The 26,644-nt window shown below is 36.5% G+C and overlaps 1 pseudogene; it reads right to left on the reverse strand.

Moving 5' to 3' along the window:
* Positions 1-3,522: 3,522 nt before the first annotated feature.
* Positions 3,523-26,644, reverse strand: part of LOC140512171 (zinc finger protein 330 pseudogene) — a 68,053-nt pseudogene continuing 44,931 nt past the window's right edge.

Here is a 26,644-nt window from a genome sequence, read left to right on the forward strand (position 1 = left end):
TCTCATTTAGATTATCGAATTTGTGGGCATAAAATTGGGCAAAGTAGTTTCTAATTATTGTTTTAATTTCCTCCTCATTGGAGGTGAGTTCACCCCTTTCTTTTTTAATATCAGTAATTTGATTTTCTTCTTTCTTTTTTTTAATCAGATTGACCAAAGTTTTATCAATTTTATTAGTTTTCTCATAAAACCAACTAGTGGTTTCATTTATTAATTCAATAGTTTTGTTAATTTCAATTTTATTAATCTCTCCTTTGGTTTTCATTATTTCTAATTCGGTATTTACTTGGGGATTTTCAATTTGTTCTTTTTCTAGCTTTTTCAACTGCAAGTCCAAGTCATTGATCTCCTCTTTCTCTATTTTATTTATGTAAGCATTCAAAGATATAAAACTTCCCCTAATATGTTTTGTTTCACAACATGACTAATATGGAAATATTTTTTGTGTGATTAAAATAATCTTTATTGAATTTTTTTCCTTCTCCACAAAGGTTGTGGTGAAGGGGGGAAGGAGAGAATTTGGAACTCAAAGTTCTATCAATTAATGTTAAAAACTGTTTTTTACATATGATTGAGGTAACGTAAAATACTAAATAAAATATTACTACAATAAATGTCACTAAAGTTCAGTACTTGATAGAGACAAATTCAGTACTGTGTTAAATATATGAAAATAAAAACTTTAAAATCATTTTATGCAGCCTTACATTTCATTTTTTTCTTTAAAAGAAGTGGGTTGTGTAAAGGGTGATTACACACTGTATAAAAAAAATTTCTGGAGCCAGTTCATACAATGACATAATCATCTTCTCCATTCTTCTTATTTTTTCTTCCTTCTGTTCTCATTCTATCTTTTTCTTGCTCTTCTCAGCTTTGACTGCTCTCTTTTTTTCCTACATCAGTTTTCCTTCAGCACAGTATACAGTGATAACTTCTTGATCTTTTTCCTTCAGTTTAACTGCTTTCTTTTCCATATGATTACGTTTCATCTCTCCCATTTTTGGTCACATCTCTAATGGAAAGGCCAGGGTATTCCCTTTTGATTTTTGGATGATATTCAGTACAAATTAAGAAAAATGGCAAAAGAAGCTTCTTCAGTGCATTGAGATGCTTAAACATCTTTTATGTTTCTCCTTTAGGTAGTATATAGCTTTTCCATGTCCTCAAATTTTCTTTTTCTTTAGCAAACAATGTCTTATACCACTGAGTATTTTTTTTAAATTTGAGAAGCTTACAGAAGTATATGAATTCTTCTTCTTGTGTTCCTCTTGGTAGATGTGATTAAAGAAGGCATATGAAGACATGTTCTCTCTCAGCTTCATAAGATCACCTTTGCTTATATTTTATAACTTTCTCTCAGCACTGTACAGAGTAGCCCAGTGCCTGACTTGTTCTTATTTTCTTTAGTGCCATTTCTATGGAACTCAGTGTATGGTAAGGTCTGTGAGAGCTCAAGACAAATGAGGTCTCCTCCCTCTCTCTATTTTGTGTACTAAAATTTTAGTAGTAGCTAGGCCAACCTTTTTTCAGCTTTATAAATGATTAATTTTTATATACTTTTTGATAACATAAAGTGACATCCTCAGAGATAATAGTATCACTTAAATATTGTTTATTTCTTTTCCAGCTTAAACATCATTCCCCCCTTTAATCTTGTCCCTTATTTATGTTTATTATTTGAATCATTTACTTTTCCTACTTTTTTGAAAACTATGGTTTAAAAATATTAATCCTCTTGGTCATTCATATCTAACACATGCTCCCTTTTATTTGTCTTGAGTAACTTTTTTGCCATAAATATTATATTCAAGTTAAAATTCTATATTTTAGGTAAAAATATTTTAACTGAAGGGATGGTGTTACCAGGAAGATGTTAAATAGACTTAAATTTTAGCAGAATAATGGAAAACTTGTTAGTTTCTTTTGAAATAAGTCTTGAGTTGATTACTCCAAGGATTTGTTGATTTTACTGAATACCTACTTTGCATTCAGTGCTATAGCTGGCGCGCGCGGGCGCACACACACACACACACACACACACACACACACACACACACACACACACACACACACAAAGTTCATGATCCTAAACTTAAGATATGAGATTAGGGATATAAAATGAACTTTCTGAAAATAATTAGAAAATAGTTAAATGGAAAACTGGGAGGTACTGACCAATTCTGTCGCTAGAGAACATTTTGTTATATATGTTTTCCTCCTAACCATAAAAAGTCAGGGCATTATGGATATCAAATGCCACATTCACTCATAGATGCAGTCACTTTCTTAATTTATTTATTTTTTTGTTAAAGTGGAAGGTTCAATGCTATGCATGTTTAAATTACTGTGATTTTTTTAAGCCAACATGAACATTTAATTATATTTCACGATATACATTATATAACAGTACTCTGACATCTGTTGACATAGGGAGGAAAATGCATTAATGCATTTCTGCAATAACATGGTTTGCGAAATGACCAGACAGAGTTAGACACTGTTAAAAATAATGACGTTTTAATTCCCAACAAATGAAGTTTTCTTCCTATACCACCATTCTGATACTTGGAGTTCTGTTGTGAAGGCACAAGATAAGGAATAGTATAATCCATGATAGTGCAATACTTAGGTTAATAAGAATAATCATTTTCCTTTCAATTCATCTTTCTTGGGCCATAAGCATGATTTTGAGTTTTCTTCCTTAGATCTATGCTGTCCTTTTCCTTAATAAACATGATTACCCTTTAGCACAAAGCTTAACTAAAATTTTTTAAACTTTTAAAAATTAAATTATGTTTTAAGGTTTCAGCAATTACTTCCATAAGTTTTAAAGTTTTCCTCCTCCCTTACTCCCCCTTCTTGAGACAGCAAGCAATCTTATATGGTTTCTACACATACATTCTTATTAAACACATCTTCACATTAGTCATGTTGCATAGAAGAATTAAAACAAATGGGAAAAACTATAACTACAACTTTTGAAAACCACATATACAATCCACTAAATACACACACACACACACACACACACACACACACAGTTATTCCTGTCAGATACTATGCCACCCACATATAAAAAATATAATTCTTAAGTCTTCAGGCTCCTCATAGTAAGAATAGATACTAAAACATAGGTCCTTCCTAAATTCAAATTAGTGAACAGATCTCTGGTCTCTTTATCTCAGGGGTACCTAGATGCCTCAGTGGATAGAAGAGTGAACCTGGATTCAGGAAGATCTGAGTTCAAATCCAGCCTCAGACACTTACTAGCCATGTGACTCTGGGCAAGTAACTTAACTTCTGTTTGCCTTAATCCATTGGAGAAAGAAATGGCAAGCTGCTCTAATATCTTATCCAAGAAAATCTACACACATTATGGTCTATGAGGTCATGAAGAATCAGACATGACTGAATAATAACTCTTTATCTGAATCTTTTCCTACTTCATCATCCATCTTCCCTGCTATCCTCTTCCACTTCACCATCATCATCATCATGATCATCTTATTATTATTATTATTTTCATGTATCTCTATACTTTCCTGATGCAAGATTTTTCCATTAGACAGCAGCCCCAGAAGCTCCATTTGCTTCTTCATATTCAGTTTGTTGGACAAATTTCAGGGACCATCTTGAGATGCTCAGATCCTTAGTCTCTTGAGTTTCATGTCCATATTAAAGACAGGGAGGGTCTTTTCCTTTCTCTTGCTTAAACACTTTGCTCCTTGTGTGATCATCATACAGCCTATACATTACTGCATATATAGCAGATACATGAGTGTTCTACCACCCAATTAAAGGAAACACATTTAAACATTTCTGCCTCCAAATTTGGCAGTTGGTTCATTGTTCAAATTGATCATCATCACACAAGAAGTTGTGACAAAAAAGAGCAGCTGGGTATTCTGGTCCCATATACCACTTTCGAATTCAACAAAATCTGTATCAATTAGAGGGAAGATACAACCATGTGTACTCACGCACTTCCTACCATTGAAAACCCAAGCTTTACTACACCCATGGATTGTACCAAGCATTGCAAAGCCAGTAGTATATACACTAGCGGGCTTTATGACACAATCTGAAGGCTTCATCATAAATTTCGTTTCTCTTCATTCTGTGCATATTGGTAACTTCTTTATGAATTACAAAAGTAATAAAATGCTCCATTCTTTTGTTTTCTTTGACACATCACAGTGCATTGAAGTGTTACGTGGATGTTCAGCTATGTTGGTAATGCTTCTTTCTGCTTTTAGCTATTTTTCATATCCTTGATGGTTTTCAGTTTCTTCCTTGCACTATCTTTTTGTGTTTTGTTTACTTTGCTCATAAAGTGCTTTGATTTTCTCCTCCTTCTTATCTTTTTACCATCTTTGGGATGCAAGTATAGTAAACTTCTGAAATGGAGCCTGACTACTTGGATTACAGGGAGCTGTAAATTGAGGGAGACAAAAGAGTTTTCCCCTTCCCACCCTGGAAGACACTTGTGGACTCTTCCAGGAGTCATGCTCAGACACAGGGCAGGCATTTTATAACTGAGCAGCAGAAGAAGCAGAGCAGCTATGGGAAAGAAGAGAATATTAACTGCTGACATCTTCACCTGGGGAAGCAGAGAGGACAGCTGTGACTAGTATTTGCAGAATGCAATCCTGTGATTTTATTTTTGAAACATCAATGAAGCTTTAAAAAATGGTTAGTGTAATCACAAAATATAGAATAAATTGGAGATAGAAAAGAAAGAGTATGGGGAGTCTGAATTGGAGTTAAATGCAGTAGATTAGTGCCAGTTAGAATGGAAAGTAAAGAGGAGATAGAATCAGAGTGCATTTATACCCTTCAAGGATTTGAGACTACATTTCAAGGAAAAGAAGAATTTTTAAAAAATCAAAATTTCTATTCTGGAAAACTTGAAAAAAATGACTCATTGGCACAAATGGGATTATTTAGGAGGACCATTTTGAGGAAGAAGATACTGAGTTCAGAGTTTCATTTATAGACATGTATGTACTGAAATACTAGCAGAAAATCCATGGTAAAATATATGGCTAGAAACGTGGGCCTAGAATGAAGGACTGAAAAATATGTACATGTAGCATACATACTTCTATATGGTATATACACATTGCATGCATATATGTGCATATATTCACTTATCTCTATTTTTCTATCTACATATATCTGTATCTATTTATGTATATGCATATTATATATCTACATATATATATCTATATGTATGTATGTATGTGTGTATATATATGCATGCATATATAGAAATCCATCAATTTTAATTCTTCTTTGAATAAATCATTTTTCTGCAATTTATTTAAAAGTAACCTCCATGTGAGAAAATATTCAGATTATAATCACCAGGATGTGATTTACAGAATAAATAAGTACACGTTGTTGCAATTTTAAATCTATTTACAGGTTATATTTGAGATATTATCAGTCAATCATGTACTAAGAATAGTAGATTAACATCTTATTTTATAGACTGTATCCCACAAAAGGACAAATGCCTAACTAAATGAACAATAGATGAGTGGAGTAATAGTCACAACTGCTTTTTATATGAACTTTTATGGTTTATGATTCACTTTACGTAATGTCATTTGTACCTCATAAGAACTGTGATTAGTAGTTGGTGCAAGTATTACTTGTTTCAGAGATGATGAATGACTGAAACTAAGTTTGTAGTTTTTAAGTTGGAATATACTTTAGAGGACATCTAGTCCATCTCTCTCAGTAAATAATGAGGTATCTGAAGCCCAGTCCTAAAATGATACGTGAAGTGTTATGTCCAAAATTAGAAGGCTAGAAAATGACTGAGGAAAAATATAAATGGAGGTCTTCTGACTTCATATCCAAAGCTCATTTTCAGTGCAAGATAATCAGGTTTGTTGTTCAGTGAATCTGAACTTGCATATGATGAATAATAATATTCAATTTTAAATTAAGGCATGAGCACAAAGTTGTGTAGTACACATGATTTTTGAAAGACTTGGAAGAAGGCAATGTGAAAAATTCTCCCTTTGTGCATCCTAAAAATAAACTATCTATTAAGGATGGATGAAGGTGCATAAATCCATGTGCTAAATGCCTAGTTCAAACTATATCCTATCTCCCCAAGGACCAATGAAGGTCATTCTATTTATGTGCAAATTGCTTTCCTAAGGGGAAATCCAGAATTCAGAGACATAAACTACATGATGCCTTCCTCCAATATTATCTGAATGTATCCTCTTTATTGTTTTATTGACTCAGCATATGAAACTTTTAGAAGACAGTATCATTAAAACTAGTAACTATTTACAATCATGTTAAATGGACATCATTACCAAATTTGATACTATGTGAAAATGGCCAGCTAAGGTCTTATAAAATGCTGAAAAGCCAATAAATCTTTTAGTAGTTATGGAAATAGAAAACCAAATTAAAATGGTAGGAAATGTAATAAACAAAAAAAATCTGTGAAATTAATGGAGCTGTGAATTGAAAAAGATGGGTAAAAAAGTGATGAAATATTTTGAATCTACAACCAGAGAGAGGTTTTTGGAAATCAGTTTCTACTAAAGGTATACTGAGAATTTTATCAAATTTTAGATGGTTCCTATATCTCTGTTATTTGTCAGTGTCAGTGACGTTAATATTGTCAGAGTTATAGAACTAAAAGGGACCTCAAAGTTCAGCTACTTCAACAGTCCTTTATGTTACAGATGGGGAAACTGAGTCCATTGATGCAAAGTAGCATGTGTAACATGTGCAAAATATAAGAAAGGAAAAAGCCTGAGGAAATGTAAAAAAAGAAAATAAACAAACAATTTTAATAGAATAAATTTTTTGAAAAAGTAAGCTTTTATCAAAGAATAATAGTTTAAATACTCTTAGTACTATCATTCTTTTCCATATAATTATTCCTTAATTTTATAAAATATGTTGTTCAGCATAATTTTTAGAATTTTTTGATGGTGTAACATTTTCAAGAAAATTGTCATGTATAAGTCATAGGTGCATGACATTAGCACTAAAAGTGACCTCCCAATGTTAACTTGCCCAAGATCATGAAGTTGCTGTTGTTTGTCCTTCATTATCAAAGAGGACCATGACATCAACAAGGTGATGCTATGACTTACAAATGAACTGAATTTAAGTAAGGGAGGTCTGTGAGAAGTCACCAGTCTCACTCTTCTCCTTCTGAGCCATCTGGGTCTGATGGCAAGATACAGATCAGGATGACTAGAGATGGCACCAGATACAAGGGGAGACCTTGACCTTTTTAAGTTAAGATCTTTAACCTATCTCAGTTGGATTGAGGCAACACTCATTCAGCACTTAAGGCTAGGTAAGAAATGAGACAAAGAATGTCCTCTTTTACCTAGTTAAAAAATATCAGTCTGGGGGGGATTTCTGGCCAAAACAAAACAATTGTTATTTATACACACTCTGAGCCATTAGAAGCCCAAACAATGACCAAGTGGGGCCTGAACTGTGGCCTATTGTTGACCAATCAATTGTAGTCATAATGATTTGAGTTTGAAGCATGGTCACTAAGAAAGAAATCTAGCTGATAGATCCCAAAATATATTGTGAGGTTTCAGTGGTTAAAATTTACATTCCATTGGGCATAGCACTGCAGGTGAGGGTAGGATAACCTGTGTGAACAGAAGGAGAGGAGGGAGGGAGTCAGGGAGAATGGATAAAGGAAAGATGGAAGAAGGAGATGCTTTGCCCAGCTGCAAGAGGTCAGTTGAGTTCCTAGGGGAAAAGCTCCTACTACTCACAATTTGTTGTTTGCCCTTCATTCTCAAAGAGGACCATGTTATCAGGAAGGTGATGCCCAGATAATTCACAAGAGTTGGACACACACACACACACACACACACACACACACACACACATCCTAGTGTTTGATGTCTAGGGATAAAACACTTGTAAGCAGAGGCTATGTCATGATTCTTTGATATCTCCCACCATACCTTGTACTACTCTACTAGGCCCTTAGAAAGTTCTTAATAGGGGCGGAGCCAAGATGGCAGAGTGAAAGCAATGACTCACCTAAGCTCCTGGACAAACTCCTCTGGATATCTCTGAAAGGAGAATCTGACCAAACTTTGGAGGTGTGGAATCCAGTGGGTGACAGACTTTGACAGATTTGGAGCCCAGGTTAGACTGGAAGGTCCATGGGAAGGATCTGTTCCGCGGGGGTAAGCCCCCAGCTCACAGCACAGCTGGGTCAGCACAGCAGGACAGAAGGGACTTCAGAAGCCCGAGAGTGGCAGGCGAAACGAGTGGAGCAGGAGACAAGCCAAACCGAGCCGGTGAGAGCCGCTGACCGCCAGATATCAGCGCAACAGCCCTTGAAACCTTCAGCCTGAAGACTAAACTTCAGTAAGTCACCTACTTGAACTTCCGGGAGCCAGGATGGTGGAGTGATCCGTAAATGCTCTCTCCTCCCCACTGATGACCGTGAAAGAACCATAAAATATTTCCCCAGATAAATCCTGGATCAGCAGGAACAGCAGAAGGAGGCAAATAGTCTCATAACACCAGAGGCTAGAAAACTAGCAAAGGGGGATTCTTCCTACTGTGGCGGAGGTGATCTGGAACGACAGACGACCCAGGGCAGAGAAAATTCGCACTGAGACCCAGGCAAGCCTCAGCGCCAGGAGACGAGCCCCAGGAGGGGCGGGAACACGCATTAGCTTCTAGGCGGCCCCAGCTCTGCAGGGGAAAAGGGAAGACAATAGGGAAGCTGGGATCACCATCCCTTGACCTTGCCTTTGCCTCAGGTCAGCTGAGGAGATCTCCTGAGACCAGACCACCCCTCCCACACACCTAAAAAGCTAACCCCAGGGTTGATCTGGGAAACAAAAAACAAAAACCTGCTTTTAGCCTCGACACACATCAGCTCAACACAAAGATCTGTACCTTCTGACTGAAAGAACCAAAAGCTACAACACTCAGCCAACATCATGAATCAGAAAAAGCAGATGAAAAGTGAAAAAACCATAGAATTTTTCTATGGGGATAAGGACTAAAACACAAACACCAAAGAGGTCAGAGCTGAGACTGTACTTCCATCTGAAAACTCAGAAGGGACTATGAATTTCTCGCAAGCTCAACTAGATTACCTGGAACAGCTGAAGAAGGATATAAAAGAAAAACTGGCCAATGATTTCAAAATTATAAAAAAAGAATTCACTGATGAGAACATCACTCTGAAAAGGAAAATTGAACAAATGGAAAAGGAAGTTCAAAAATTAACTGGAGAGAATAATTCCCTAAAAGGAAGAGTTAATCAAACAGAAAAGGAAACCCAAAACCTAATTGGGAAAATTGATCACATGGAAAAGGAAACACAAAACCTAACTGGGAAAATTAGTCGAATGGAAAAAGAAGTACAAAAATTAAATGGAGAAAATAGCTCCTTAAAGGGAAAAATTGGTCAAATGGAAATGGACATGCAAAAGTTAACTGAAGAAAACAATACGATGAAGATTAGAATTGGGCAAGTGGAAACTAATGACTCAATGAGGGAACAAGAATCAGTCAAACAAAATCTAAAGAATGAAAAGAAAGAAGAAAATGTAAAATATTTAATTGGAAAAACAACTGACCTGGAAAATAGATCCAGGAGAGAAAATTTAAGAATTATTGGCCTGCCAGAAACCCATGATGAAGAAAAGAGTCTGGACAATATCTTCCAGGAAATCATCAAGGAAAACTGCCCAGAAGTACTAGACCCAGAGGGCAAAATAGTCATCGAAAGAATCCACCGTTCCCCTCCTGAAAGGGATCCCAAACTCAAAACCCCAAGAAATATCGTTGCCAAATTCCAGAGCTATCAAGTGAAGGAGAAAATACTACAGGCAGCCAGAAAGAAACAATTCAAATATCAAGGACATACAGTCAGGATCACACAGGACCTTGCAGCTTCTACATTAAAAGATCAAAAGAATTGGAACCCAATATTCCATAAAGCAAAGGAGTTGGGACTTCAACCAAGGATCAACTACCCAGCAAAGTTCAGCATAACATTTCAGGCAAGGAGAAAGTCATTCAACGAAATAAGGGATTTCCAGAGCTTCCTGACCAAAACACCAGAACTCAATAGACAATTTGATCTTCAAATGCAGGTCTCCAGAGAATCATAAAAAGGTAAACAGGGGGAAAAAAACAAAAACAAAAACTTGCAACTCAATTAGGGCAATCTGTTTACCTCCCTGTAAGGGAAGATGATACCTGTTAATCTTGAGAACTGTGCAGCTATTATGATAAAAGGGAAATATGTAGAGGGAACTGGTATAAAGTAAATGATGTCATGTCAAAAATATGATTTAAGTATGAGAAGGGATTGTAATAGGAGGTGTGAAAAGGGGGAAGCAGAAAATGGCAAATTACATCACAGGAAGAAGTACAAAACTATAGTAGAGGGAAGGAGGGGAGGGAGATGAGGATTGTTTGAGGGGTACTCTCATCTGATTTGTTTAAAGGAGGGAACAATAATCTTAAGTAGATAATCCTAACTAGCTCTATAGGTAGTAGGAGGGGAAGGGGGAAGAAAGGGGAGGGTGGCTAAAAGGGAGGGAAGAAGCAATAAGAGTAAAGGGGAGTAAAATGGGGGGGGTCTAAAAGAAGGAGGGGAAGGCTGCAGGAGGAGGGGGAGAAAAGTGAATGCTATTGAGGAGGGGAAGGGAGACGGGAGAGCTAAAAGCACTAATGGAGGGAAAGAGGATGGAGGGAAATACAGAGATTGTAATCGTAACTGTGAATGTGAATGGAATGAACTCTCCCATAAAACGGAGACGGATAGCAGAATGGATTAAAAGCCATAATCCAACAATATGCTGTTTACAAGAAACACATTTGAAACAGGGGGATACACATAGGATAAAGGTCAAAGGATGGAGCAGAATATATTGTGCTTCAGCTCATGTAAGAAAGGCAGGAGTAGCCATCGTAATCTCAGACAAAGCAAAAGCAGAAATAGATCTAATCAAAAGGGATAAGGATGGAAACTATATCCTGCTAAAAGGCACCATAGACAATGAAGCAATATCATTACTAAACATGTATGCTCCAAGTGGTATAGCATGCAAATTCTTAGAGGAGAGGTTGGGGGAGTTGAAGGAAGAAATTGATAGCAAAACTATACTAGTGGGCGACCTCAACCCCCCCCTCTCTGAACTCAATAAATCTAACCTCAAAATAAAGAAGAAAGAAGTTAAGGAGGTAAATAAAATTCTGGATAAGGTAGATATGATAGATCTTTGGAGAAAATTAAATGGGAATAGAAAGGAATATACCTTTTTCTCAGAGGTACATGGAACATTTACAAAAATTGACCATGTACTAGGACATAAAAATCTCACAATCCAGTGCAGAAGGGTAGAGATAATCAATGCATCCTTTTCAGATCATAATGTATTAAAAATTACATGTAATAAAAGGCGATGGAAAGAGAAACCAAAAATCAATTGGAAACCAAATAATGTAATTCTAAAGAAGGGTTGGGTTAAAGAAGAAATCATAGAAACAATCAACAATTTCATTCAAGAGATTGACAATAGTGAGACAACATACCAAAACTTATGGGATACTGCAAAAGCAGTTATTAGGGGAAGTTTTATATCTTTGAATGCTTACATAAATAAAATAGAGAAAGAGGAGATCAATGACTTAGGCTTGCAGTTGAAAAAGCTAGAAAAAGAACAAATTGAAAATCCCCAAGTAATTACCAAATTAGAAATACTGAAAACCAAAGGAGAGATTAATAAAATTGAAATTAAGAAAACTATTGAATTAATAAATAAAACCAATAGTTGGTTTTATGAAAAAACTAATAAAATTGTTAAACCTTTGGTCAATCTGATTAAAAAAAAGAAAGAAGAAAATCAAATTACTAATATTAAAAATGAAAGTGGTGACCTCACCTCCAATGAGGAGGAAATTAAAACAATAATTAGAAACTACTTTGCCCAACTTCATGCCCACAAATTCGATAATCTAAATGAGATGGATGAACATTTTAAAAAATACAAATTGCCCAGATTAATAGAAGAGGAAGTTGAATACTTAAACAACCCCATCTCAGAAAAAGAAATTGAACAAGCCATCAATGAACTCCCTAGGAAAAAATCTCCAGGGCCAGATGGATTCACAAGTGAATTCTATCAAACATTGAAAGAACAGTTAATGCCAATACTACATACACTATTTTCGAAAATTGGGGAAGAAGGAGTCTTCCCAAATTCTTTCTATGATACAAATATGGTTTTGATACCCAAACCAGGAAGAGAAAAAACAGAAAGAAAATTATAGACCAATTTCCCTAATGAATATAGATGCAAAAATTTTACATAAGATTTTAACAAAACGAATACAGAATCTTATCACGAGATTAATACATTATGATCAGGTAGGATTCATACCAGGATTACAGGGCTGGTTCAATATTAGGAAAACTATTAGCATTATTGATCACATCAACAACAAAGCTAACAAAAACCACATGATTATCTCAATAGATGCAGAAAAAGCTTTTGACAAAATACAACACTCATTCCTACTAAAAACACTGGAGAACGTAGGAATAAAGGGAACTTTCCATAAAATACTAAGCAGTATCTATCTAAAACCTTCAGCAAGCATTATATGCAATGGGGATAAGCTAGATGCATTCTCAATAAGATCAGGGGTGAAACAAGGTTGTCCATTATCACCACTATTATTCAATATGGTACTAGAAATGTTAGCTGTAGCAATTAGACAAGATAAAGATATTGAAGGAATAAGAATAGCCAAAAAAGAAACTAAGTTATCACTCTTTGCAGATGATATAATGATTTACCTAGAGAATCCAAGAGATTCAAGTAAAAAATTACTTGTATTAATAAACAATTTTGGCAAAGTTGCAGGTTACAAAATAAACCCACACAAATCTTCTGCGTTCCTATATATTAGCAACAAAGTCCAACAGCAATAGATAGAAAGAGAAATCCCATTTAAAGCTAGGGTAGACAGTATAAAATACTGAGGAGTCTACCTGCCAAAACAAACCCAGGGATTATATGAACACAATTACAAGACACTTTTTGCACAAATAAAGTCAGATTTAAGTAAGTGGAAAAACATTAGTTGCTCATGGATAGGTCGTGCTAACATAGTAAAAATGACAATTCTACATAAATTAATATACTTATTTAGTGCCATACCAATTAAACTATCAGACAATTACTTTCTAGAGCTGGATAAAATAATATCAAAATTTATTTGGAAAAACAAAAGGTCCAGAATATCAAAGGGACTAATGAAAAGAAATGTTTGGGAAGGTGGCCTAGCGCTACCAGACCTCAAACTCTACTATAAAGTAGCAATTATCGAAACCACTTGGTATTGGCTAAGAAACAGAGAGGTAGACAAGTGGAATAGACTTGGCACTCAAGATGCAGTAGGCAAGCAATATAGCAACCTTCTGTTTTATAAACCTAAGGACCCCAGCTTCTGGGATAAGAACTCATTGTTTGACAAAAATTGCTGGGAAAACTGGATAACAGTGTGGCAGAAATTAGGCATAGACCCATACCTGACACCGCACACAAGAATAAAGTCCAAATGGGTACATGATTTAGGTATAAAGATTGATACCATGAATAAACTGGAGAAGCAAGGAATAATGTATTTATCAGATCTATGGAGAAGGGAAGAATTCTTTACTAAAGGAGAGATAGAAAGCATTATGAAATGCAAAATGGATAACTTTGATTACATTAAACTGAGAAGTTTTTGCACAACCAACCCAATGCAACCAAAATCCGGAGGGATGTAGTAAATTGGGAACGAATTTTTACAGCTAAGCTCGGGAATAAAGGCCTCATTTCTAGAATATATAGAGAACTGACCCATATGTATAATCATACAAGTCATTCCCCAATTGATAAATGGTCAAAGAATATGAACAAGCAATTTTCAGAGGAAGAAATTAAAGCTATCTATAATCATATGAAAAAATGCTCTAAATCACTATTGATTAGAGAGATGCAAATCAAAACAGCTCTGAGGTACCACATCACACCTATAAGATTGGCAAACATGACAGAACAAGAAAATGATAAATGCTGGAGAGGATGTGGGAGAGTTGGAACACTAATTCATTGCTGGTGGAGCTGCAAGTGCATCCAACCATTCTGGAGAGCAATTTGGAACTATGCCCAAAGGGCTACAAAAATGTGCATACCCTTTGACCCAGCAATATCGCTACTAGGACTATATCCCCAAGAGATCATAAAAATGGGAAAGGGTCCCACATGTACAAAAATATTTATAGCAGCACTCTATATAGTTGCCAAAAACTGGAAGTCAAGGGGATGTCCATCAATTGGGGAATGGCTGAATAAATTATGGTATATGAATGTAATGGAGTACTATTGTGCCATAAGAAATGATGAACAAGAAGACTTCAGAGAGGCCTGGAAGGACTTATATGACCTGATGCTGAGTGAAAGGAGCAGAACCAGGAGAACTTTGTGCACAGCAACGACCACACTGTGCGAGAGTTTTTTCTGGTAGACTTGGAATTTTGTTATAACACAAAAACTTCTTATAAAAAAAAAATCCCAAAGGTGGTTCTCAAGGCAAAATGCCTTCCACACTCAGAGAAAGAAATATGGAAGTCATTCACAAAATGTAGCAGATCATGTTTGTGTATGTGTATGTGTTTGTGTATCATGTTTTGATTTGTTATACGATTTCTTTCATTTATTTTAGTCTGACTACATAGCATGACTATAGTGAAAATATACTCAATAGGAAAGTATATGTAGAATCTATACAGAATTGTATGCAGTGGTGGGGAGGGAGGGGGGTAGTGGGGAGTAGGTGTGGAGGGATAAAATCTCAATTGTATGGCAGTGATTGTTAAACATTAAAAAATAATAATAAAAAAAATAAAGTGATTGTTAACCCCTCAAAAAAAAAAGAAAGTTCTTAATAAATAGTTAGGGAAAATCTTTCCCAATATACTGCAGTGTATAAATTGATCCTTAGTTAATACAGTTACCACATTACATAATTATGACTCAGTACAGCCTATGACATATTAGGCACTTAATAAATGTCAATTGATTTGTTAATTGACTAATTTAAGATAAAACAATTCATTTTTTTCAATAGTGCTTGTCATTACAGCATATCAGCACTATTCATATTCATTTTTGTATTTATTCAAATGGAAGGAAAAATATCAAAAGACTGCATTATACCTGAGAAATGTCCCAGAAACCACTTTCAGATTTCACCAGGAGAAAGCCAAGAAAATAAGTGTTTTCTGTTTTTAAATACTGCAATTCAATTATTTGGTTCACAATAATGCATGACTAATAATAGTCTCTAAAACCATTGATTTTTAAATTGTATTTTCCAGTCTGGCAAACCTCCATTCTAAATAGATGTTTTCTTGTCCAAGATATATTTCTAATATTTACACTGTTACATGTATTGAAGCAATTGATGATTTTCCTTTAGGGAAAGTAAGGAGAGATGAGAAATGCTTCATAAAAATGGCTGGCCTATATGATCCCAGCAAGGATGATACCACAGAAACAACTGTGAGATGATAAGAGAACAAACAAATATGTAAATCAGTGTTACTCAGATATAAACAAAATTCTTCAAAGTCCTTTTGCCTAGCACAACAGGGCCACTTCCATTTGTCTGACAATATACTTCTCTTCATCTAGCCTAGGATCCCAGGAGTTATGTTCTTATTTATATAGTTGAAGTCATTATCGTTGTTTCCCTTGGCAGTATTGACTCATACCACAAAAACCACCAGGTCTTTTTGACATGATCTTTTATTTAGTTATAGTTAAACATAAATTAGTAAGGAGTCAGTAGGCTAGTTGTTGGGGAGGGGGAATGAGGAACGATATTCAAATAAATGATAATATTTCTAAGTTTAACACAATATTGTCAAAGATGGAACCTTTGACATCCTAGCAAAGATATCTCTCCTAGGCTGGCATCAAGTAATGCCCAGTATTTAGATTTGCTCATCAAACTAGAAATAATTTATCATTTTTAACCTAAATTTACTTAACTCATATTCAAGGAAATCATGAGAAGCTTTGTCAAAAAACTGTTGAAATACAATTATGATACATCCATAGTATTCCATTCATATACCAGTCTTATAACTCAAGTCAGCAAAAGGAATAAAATCATACCACACAAATTCAACAATCTGATAGATACAAATTGCTTAACATTTTCTTATTTTCCTTCCTTCCTTCCTTCCTTCCTTCCTTCCTTCCTTCCTTCCTTCCTTCCTTCCTTCCTTCCTTCCTTCCTTCCTTCCTTCCTTCCTTCCTTTCTTCCTTCCTTCCTCCCTTCCTCCCTTCCTTCCTTCTTCTTTATTTAAAAACAGATCCTCTGTAGTCTAATCTGTCCTGTATCTTGAAAAGAATCCCCTCAATAAAGTCCTCACCAAAGAGATACAATCAAATTACTTACCCAACATCCCATAAATAGTATCTGACATGGAATTTGAACTCAGCTCTTCCTTATTCCAAATCCAACTATCCACTATACAATGCCACTTTTGCAAGTTTCAATGTGAGATGCAGAATTATACATAACAGGATCATAGGTGCACAGATTTAGCTCCTGAGCAGATCCTGGATACCAGGTTCTCTATCTACTTCCATTTACAGATGAGGATATTCAGGCTCCCAATATTTAAGTGACTTATCCAGTGTTATGTATTTAGTAAGTTTCAGTGGTGGAATTTGAAATCACATCTTTCTAATGCCAGGTCCAGTCACCAAAACAGCAAACCACAAGAGCAGACTTTGTATTTTTTTTTTTCTTTAACTAGGTTATGAGAACCAGGCTTCCATGAACCATGAACTCTTGTTTTGGAAAAGATTGCCATCATCTAAGGGAGCAGAGTTCTCATACTGAAGTAAAAATAAAAACAGATGGACTCTTCTCATAATGCTACCGACTCCCCGAAAAGGACAAAAAAAATAGTGATTGATAAATCATATTATCCCAGAGTTTTCAAAGGTGCTGCCCACTTACATGTTGCTACCCCCAAACACAAGGTAATTTATGTGTGAAGAAAAACACTTTTTTTCTTATTTGCTTTGTTAAATTGACGCGTGACTATAATCAGTCTTGAGGCTCTATCCAGTGACTTTGGCTTATAACCCCTGACTGCCTACTGACTTTCATCTTTAGTATGAGATTTTTAATGTATCCTGAACATGCAGGGTGTACCTTGTATTGGAGACTTATCCTGTGACATCTCATCTCTATTCTTGACATGATCTAAGTTCTATTTTTAAAAAATGCTATGCCTGCTTAGTGGTAGAGAATAAGTTTTAGACTATTTTATGTCGACCTGAGAAAAAACTGAAGGGATGAAGGTAGGTAACACATATATGTGTCCCTTTTCTGGTGTTTTTTTTTTTTTATATATATTTTCAGACATGAAAAAGTCACTGCCTATAGTAATATAAATGTTGAATTGGATTTTACAAGGTAGAAATGTCCTCTTAAACTTGGAAAAATAACTTTTTCATTCAATGTCTGGCTCTTTATGACCTGATTTGGAGTTTTCTTGGCAAACATGCTGGAGTGGTTTTCTCTTTCCTTCTCCAGATCATTTTACAGATGAGGAAACTACCTTACAAGTCACAGTAAGACATGACAAAACATGCACAGAAAGAGAAAGAGTGGAGGGATTTCACTTTGCACCAGTGGAGGGAATTTCACACTGGTGATTCTCAGATTCATTTATATATATTGGAAAGCATATGGGATACAGGATAAGGATATCTAGGTTCTAGTTCCATATTTGACCTTAAATAACTATGTGGTCATCACTAAATGTTTCTAGGCCTCACTTTCCTTATTTAAATCAATCAATTAACATATCTTTATTATTAATGGACATTTGTGCTAGCAAGACAACTACATGCCACAGTAGATAGAGTGATGGCCTTGAAGTCAGGAAGACTCATCTTCCTGAGTTTAAATCTGATCTTAGATACTTACTAAGTATGTGACCCCTAACAAATAGCTTAACTCTTTTGACTCAGTCATCCTTATTTGTACAATGAACTGAAGAAGTAAATGGCAAACCACTCTAGTATCTTTGCAAAGAAAGCCCCAAGTGGGGTTATGAAGAGTTGGACATAACTGAACCTGAACCATGAAATGACTCAACACATTTTAATTAAACATATGAACCAGGCACAAGTTCTGGGGATAGAAAAAGAGGCAAAAACAGTCCTTTCCCTTAAGGAGCTAATGATAGAAAACATGCAAATAGATATAAACAAACCAAGGTGTATATTGAATAAATGGCAGATAATTGACATAGGGAAAAAAAGGTTAGGGAAGGTTTCTTTTAGAAGGGTGGCTTTTTTTAAGATGTAAAGGAAGGCAGGGATGCCTGAGGGATAGCCAGAGAAAATCCCTGAGATAAGAGACAGGGTGTCTTGTTTATGGAATAGTAAGGAGGTCAGTGTCACTGGATGGAAAAATAGTTTCAGGGAATAAGAAGGAAGAAAATTGGAAAAGTAGAAGAAGTACAGGTTATGAAGGGCTTTGAATGCAAAATAGATCATTTTGCATTTCATCCTAGAAGCACTAGCAAACCACTGAAGTGTATAAACTGGAGTGTCTACACACAGAGACATACTCACACAAACACACACACAGTGTGTGTATGTGTTTGTGTGTGTAATGATAATTTAAGGTCATTCATAGGTGAGGAGAAGAGTTAAAGATCTTCCTGGCCAATTAATAGGCTTTGATACATTTTGTTAATTTCTATTGAGACACTGCATCATAGGGTCCTGCCCTCTGACTCTGGTGATATTTTGTTATGTAATTGAATCATTGGAAGTGTTTGTTTGGCCAGGTGAGATTCTGGGCAGCTGCTAAGGAGTTCCCAAGCTTTGAAAACCCAGATGTTGGTGCTTCTCTCTCTGGTAACTGTGTATGCAATGGTCAGACAGTTGGATCTGTCTGTTGATTTGTGATGCATGTATTGCTTATGGTCAGGCAGTTGGAAGCCCTGTCTGTTGGTATTATTTCTTTGTATTTTCTCTGAAGTTCATGGTGCTGACTTTTCCCCCTGAACTAAGTGAATGATATATGTGCTTGATTAAAGTAGATTGGTGATCCCTCAAAAGTTGTTTTCCTTTTAGAAAAACAGATCTACGAATCTGTACAGCAGGCCCTCCTGTGTATGTCAGGTCTTGCTGTTATAGTATGTGTATGTGTATGTGTGTGTGTGTGTGTGTGATAGAGAGAGGCAGAGACAAAGACAGAGAGAAATAGAGAGATAAAGAGAGAGAGAGAGAAAGAGAGAGAGAGAGAAAGAGAGAGAGAGAAAGAGAGAGAGAGAGAGAGAGAGAGAGAGAGAGAGAGAGAGAGAGAGAGAGAGAGAGAGAGATCAGTGAATCTATACAATCTTGGGGATGTAGATAGTCCTTTCGAAGGTAAAGGTAATGATGACCCTTCTCATTCTGAACACTCTTATTCATGTCTTCTAACAAATCCTGTATAGTAATTTTACTCAATGTGACATATTTGGAGGCCATTTTTACATCTTTTAGCAGCTCATGAGAGGAAAATTGAAGAAAATTAGATTTCTTACACAACTATGGTTAAAAGGTGAATTTTGAAGTAAGAAAGAATTAGAGGAATTTTTTAAAAGATAATGTAGATATTTTCACTGTTTGAACTTGATGAATCTCTGCTGAACATCTTCCCTTATCAAAAGTAATTTTATTAAGTACTTGGAGAAGGAAAGGTTACATTTTAAAAAGGAGAAAATGTACATAAATTTCCATAATTATTATTTTTTTTAAAAAATTAATGGGTACCAGTGCAGCACTCATCATAACCAACTTATTTATTTTCTTGTTATATGACCAACCTAATTTCTTTTCTCAATTCTCATCTTTGTTTATATCTTTTAAAGTACTTTTTAATTACATTAATTATTGGTTATATGCCACAGCCTACTGGCATCTATATTTTGTTTCTTCATTAACCTTTACATGACCTTCAGTTATGTTTCATATTTTGAAATGACAATTTAACATAGTTTTCAGTCAATATGTCATTACTAGGAAAATATATGCATTTATTAGATTTTTAAAGGTCATATCATGGCTTGAAGATTATGGAAAGAAATGAAAACTGCTATCCAGCGTACTTTTCCCTCTCTTATCAAACAATATGTTCAGCTAATTGACAATTTGGAGTACCAGTACCAAATATACACTGATAGATTATCTCAGTGGAGTACCAAATTGAACTGCATTTTATCTATACATTCATATTTAATTTTATCATGTATTTCCTTGTATTTTTGCTGCTGATGTACGGGATTCCTGGTGAAAAAAATCTCCTTTAGCAATAATGACAAGCAACATTTTCCTCAATCCATAGTATTTTAAAAAATATTTATGTTTTATATTTAACATTATTTGTTTTTGAAATTTTGAATTCCATATTCTCTCTCTTCTTTACATCCATCCCCCAGCATCTGAAAAGGCAAACAATATAATATTAACTATACATATGAAATCGTGTTAGCCATATTGTAAAACAAGAAAAAAAATTAAACAAGAAAATTACACTTCAATTTGCATTCAGAATTAATCAGCTTTCTCTCTGGAAGTTCATAGCATTTTTCCATCATAAGTCCTTTGGAATTGTCTTGGATTGTATTGTTCAGAGTAGCACCTTTCACAGATGATGTTAATATTGCTGCTACTGTGAACAATGATCTCAGTTCCTTTCACTTTGTTATGTCTTGCTATTTTTTAAATGAAACCACCCTACTCATTATTTATTGCAGCACAATTATGCTCCATGACAATCATGTGCCAAAATGTATTCAGCCATTTCCCCAATTAACGAGAATCCTCTCAATTTTCAATTCTTCGTGACCACAAAAAGAGTTATTTTTGTTGCTATTGCTCTTCATTTACTTTACATTGAAGTGTCACTCTATTCAACTGAGGGAGGGGAGGCACTGTCTTAAGCAGAGTTTATTTTTGTTCGTTCCTGCTGTTTTCAGCTCTAGTTCTGCCAGTTTTAGTGCTTCCAAGATGGTGTTATCCTGGAGGAGATGTGACTCTTGCTCTGCTCGTTTATGTAATGGTCTTTGCCAATGAAGGACCCTGCTCCTCTGTAGCCACAAATACAAGAATTCCTTTAGGCCTTGGAACTGTGACCAGGTTCCTTGTGGAGGCCCAGAAAAATGAAAGAACTCACCAATGGCCACACAAGTAGTTAAAACCAAAGGTGGGATTTAAACTCAAGTCCTCCTCATGGGATGTGCAAAGTGATTACGTCTTCTGGTTTTCCATTGTTGGCAATGACCACAGGATGACTTTTAAATGATGCCTCTTAAAAACCTGGAAGAAAAGAGATCATGGAAGAAACTAACATGTGTTTCACATCAAATAGATCTATCTACATGGTACCTTTCACACAGTTTGATGCATCACTGAAAATTGAGACAAGGAACAGCTGCTGTAGTTTTACTGGACAAAGCACCAATTACATTGGCCAATCTGTGCATCACTTCACATTGGTCCCTTGTGACCAATCCCGAGCCCTCCTCTTAGTCTTAGAACCGAGACCCAAAACTGCTTCTTGACAATGGAGTTTCTGATTAATGCCAGATACACACAAGGATAGCAAAGTGTCCTCTGGAATGTCTTTTTGACCAGTTGTCTGACTTATTTCTTCATGTCCTCTGTAGTTCTTTAACATTTCCTCTTACAATTTTTTCCACTTACAACCTATCTTTCTTGTAGCTATATTTTTCTCTTGGATTACTCATGAAGGGCCAATACTGAAATTCAATTCAGTCATTTAAAACATATGCTATACCAAATATTGCAATAGTATGGAGATACATACAGCTCTTAAATTAATACAGGACAAAACGATTAAACTCAGAAAACTGCTTATAATAATACAATAAAAAAATTCCCATTTAGGAGTCAAAGAAAATTCAGTTTAATTTCCTAACATGTCATTTCACCTTGATATTAGAAAAATAGAGAAAAGATACAAACGTCCCATTGAAAGAAATAGAAATATCAGTGGGCACTACTGTTTTAGACTTAAATATAATATTGATTTTTTAATCTTACCACTTTTTAATCTTTTTTATTGTTTATCATTTTATTTATAAAAATATATATTTGAATCTAAGAAACTAGTAGTTTAGTAATCACTAACTTGAGCTGTACTGATGATATGTAAAGATTTGTTTGTTGTTGTTGTTTGGGCAGCTTTTGAATCTCAAAGTAACATGACTCAATTTATTTCTATATTGGGCTAAAACTTATATTGATTGAATGTGCAAATTTTTTTTCTTCATAGGAGATAGTTGAAAAGTAATTTAGAAAGTTTTAGAATGATTCCATGAAATTTGAAATTGTGAGAAAATAAATTTTATCTTATTCTCTTTGGTCAAAAGTGAAAATGATAGCTGAGTTTTGTGGGATGACAGAGAGCCTCAGGAAATAAGATCTTTCACTAACAAGTTACTATTCTTCACATTTTAGTCCTATACATATGGCATCATTGACATGTGCACTGTACTAGAAGGGGAGTGACTATTAGTAGTACTTAGGCAATGTATAAGTACTTCTTTAGAATTCAAACACATACATGTGGAAGACAGGAGCTATGAGGAAAAAGGCCACTAGAATTTGTTGTAGTTCAGTTTTTTCAGTCTTGTATGGCTCTTTGTGACTCCATTTTTAGTATTCTTGAGGAGGATGTTATAGTGGGTTACAATTTCTTTCTCTATCATATTTTACAGATGAGGAAACTGAGACTAACTTGCCCAGGGTCACCCAACTAGTAAGTGTCTGAGGCCAGATTTGAACTCAGGAAGATAAGACTTCCTGACTCCAGATTTAGGTATCCATTATGCCACCTATCTGTTTCCTTAATTCAAATTTATGCTATATTTACTTAGATTCAAGAGAGTGTGATGGCGCTAGATAACTGGGGAATTCAAGTTTTAGTATTTCTTTAAAACTTTAAAATTAAAAAAAATCAACAATTAGAAGTCCATGTACCACATTATATCCTGTAGGCGTTTTTTCTTAAATGATGCAAAAATCACTTCACAAAATGACACCCAACAACCTCCATGGTGGAATTCCCATTCTGACAATGTCAGTTCTTAGAAGAAGGGAACTATGTAAGGAATAGTGTTGTTGTTTTCAAACATATCCCTCATTTCTAAAGTTAGTAATTTTTTTTGATTGCACAAGTATTTTCTGCATGTTTTTCCCTGATTAGGAATACATGTCAAATTTCTTTTTTTTTTTTATTTAACTTTTCACATTTATTTTCACACAATTTTGGGTTACAAATTTTCTCCCCTTTTATCCCCTCCACCCCCCCAAACCTGAGCTTTCTGATTGCCTCTGTGACCTATCTGCTCTCTCCTGTATCCTCCCTCCCTGCCCTTGTCTCCGTCTTCTCTTTTGTCCTGTAGGGCCAGATAGCTTTCTTGACCCCTTAACCTGTATTTCTTGTTACCCAGTGGTAAGAACATTACATTTGGTCCTAACACTTTGAGTTCCAACTTCTTTAGCTCCCTCCCTCTCCACCCCTTCCCCTTGGAAGACAAGCAATTCAATATAGGCCATATCTGTTTAGTTTTGCAAATGATTTCCATACTAGTTGAGTTGTATAGGACTAACTATATTTCCCTCCATCCTATCCTGTCCCCCTTTACTTCTATTTTCTTATGGTCCTTTCCCTCCCCATGAGTGTCGACCTCGTATTGCATTTTCCTACCCATGCCCTCCCCTCCATCCTCCCCCCCCCACCCTGCTTGTGCCCCTGTCCCCCACTCTCCGGTATTATGAGATAGGTTTTCCTATTAAAATGAGTGTGCATTATATTCTTTCCTTTAGTGGAATGTGATGAGAGTAGACCTCATGTTTTTCTCTTGCCTCCCCTCTTTATCTCACCACTAATAGGTCTTTTGCTTGCCTCTTTTATGAGAGATAATTTGCCCCATATAGCTTCTCCCTTTCTCCTCCCAATATTTCTCTCTCACTGCTTGATTTCATTTTTTTTAAGATATGATCCCATCCTCTTCAATTCACTCTGTACACTCTGTCTCTATGTATGTGTGAGTGTGTGCATGTGTGTGTGTGTGTACTCCCACCCAGTACCCAGATACTGAAATGTTTCAAGAGTTACAAATATTGTCTTTCCATGTAGGAATGTAAACAGTTCAACTTTAGTAAGTCCCTTATGACTTCTCTTTGCTATTCACCTTTTCATGGTTCTCTTCATTCTTGTGTTAGAAAGTCAAATTTTCTTTCCAGCTCTGGTCTTTTCATCAGGAAAATTTGAAAGTCCTCTATTTCATTGAAAGACCATTTTTTCTCCTGAAGTATTATAGTCAGTTTTGCTGGGTAGGTGATTCTTGGCTTCAGTCCTAGTTCCTTTGACTTCTGGAATATCCTATTCCTAGTTCCTTTGACTTCTGGAATATCCTATTCCATTCCCTTCTATCCCTCAATGTAGAGGGTGTCAGATCTTGTGCTATCCTGATTGTATTTCCACAATACTTGAATTGTTTCTTTCTAGCTGCTTGCAATATTTTCTCTTTCACCTGGGAATTCTGGATTTCGGCCACAATGCTCCTAGGAGTTTCTCTTTTTGCATCTCTTTCATGCGGTGTTCTGTGGATTCCTTGAATATTTATTTTGCCTTCTGGTTCTAGAATCTCAGGGCAGTTTTCCTTGATAATTTCATGGAAGATGATGTCCAGGCTCTTCTTTTGATCATGGTTTTCAGGTAGTCCCCGAATTTTTACATTGTCTCTCCTGATTCTATTTTCCAGGTCAGTTGTTTTACCAGTAAGATATTTCACATTATCTTCCATTTTTCGAATCTGCGCGGTATGTTCTGAGATATCTGTCTTTCTCATGAAGTCCTTAGCGTCCATCCGTACCATTCCAAATTTGAAAGATCTATTTTCTTCAGTGAGCTTTTGAATCTCCTTTTCCATTTGGTTAATTCTGCTTTTGAAAGCATTCTTCTCCTCATTGGCCCCTTGCACCTCCCTTGCCAGCTGAGTTAGGCTAGTTCTCAAGGTGCCAATTTCTTCAAGATTTTTTTGGTTTTCCTTTAGCAGGGAGCTGATCTGCTTTTCATGCTTCTCCCTCATCCCTCTCATTTCCCTTCCCAGTCTTTCCTCCACCTCTCTAACTTGATTTTCAAAATTCCTCTTGAGCTCTTCCATGGCCCAAGCCCATTGGGTGGGCTGGGACACAGAATCCTCAATTTCTGTGTCTTTGCCTGATGGCAAGCATTGTTCCTCCCCATCAGAAAGGAAGGGAGGAAGTGTCTTTTCTCCGCCAAAATACCCTTCAATAGTTTTATTTCTTTTCCCTTTTCTTGGCATTTTTCCAACCAGTGGCCTGACCTCTGAATGTTCTCCTCACACCCACCTCGCTTCCTGGTCCTCCCAGCCAGCGTTTGGGGACTGAGATTCAAATGCTGCTTCCTGCCTTAGAGTTTTTGGCGGGGACAGGGCTGCTATTCAGTGTTAAATTAAGTTCAGGTGCTGAGGTCATGGGCAGGGCCGCCTCTCTGGCTCAGTTCCCTCAGGGGGTTTGTGCAAAGACCTTCCACAATGGATCCAGGCTCCCGCCCGTTTGGGGAGCCCCTGTCTGCAGCCGCCTCTCAGCTTCCATCTCCTGGAGGGGCCCGAGCCATGGGAGCACCCCAATCCCCTCTCAACCCGCCAAAGAGACTCTTTCACCTACCCCCGTCAGTCACCTGTTGGTGGGGGGACTTGTGCCGCCGCTGAAGATCCCGTCTCTGGAGCCCTCCCAGATCCGTGTCGTGTCTCTCGGAGCCGCGGCCGCCGCCACCGCCGCAGATCCGGGCTGGGCACCGCATCTGCAGCGCGAGGGACCTTTTGCGAGAGGTTTGCAGGTCCCTCTGTGGGTGGGGGGACCCGCGTGGCCGCTGGAGATCCCCTCCCGTAGCCCTCTCGGATCTCTTCCCCTCAGTGTCGTGGCCACGGCGGGACTGCACTCTGCTCCGCGTCCCGGCGCCCAGTCCACGGCGCGAAGGACCCCCCGCAAGAGGTTTGCAGGTCTCTCCGGAGCAGAAATCTCCCTCGCTCTAATTCTCCATGGTCTCTGGGTGCAGAATTTGCCCTGGCTTGGTCCCCTCTAGCCGCTCTGTGGTTTGTGGGCTCAGAGCTGTGTGTATGTGCGTCTTTCTACTTCGCCATCTTGGCTCCGCCCTACATGTCAAATTTCTAAGGAAATATTGGGTCAGATATGTTACAATTCCTTTTGACTAGCAGCTAGGTCATGTGATGGACACTGCACTGGATCTGGAATCAAGATCTGAGTTCCAATCTATCCTCAGATATTTTCTGACTTCATGACTCTAGACAAGTCTTTTAAACTCTGTCCCCTCAGTTTCCTCAATTGCAAAGTGGGGGAAATTTTAACACCTGAATTCCAAAGTTATTGTGAGGATGATATGATATAATGCTTATAAAGAGCTTAGCTCATAGTAGGTGATTAACAAATGTTTATTTCTTTTC

The sequence above is a fragment of the Notamacropus eugenii genome, chromosome 6 (genome assembly GCF_028372415.1).
Source record: "Notamacropus eugenii isolate mMacEug1 chromosome 6, mMacEug1.pri_v2, whole genome shotgun sequence".
Classification (NCBI taxonomy): domain Eukaryota; kingdom Metazoa; phylum Chordata; class Mammalia; order Diprotodontia; family Macropodidae; genus Notamacropus; species Notamacropus eugenii.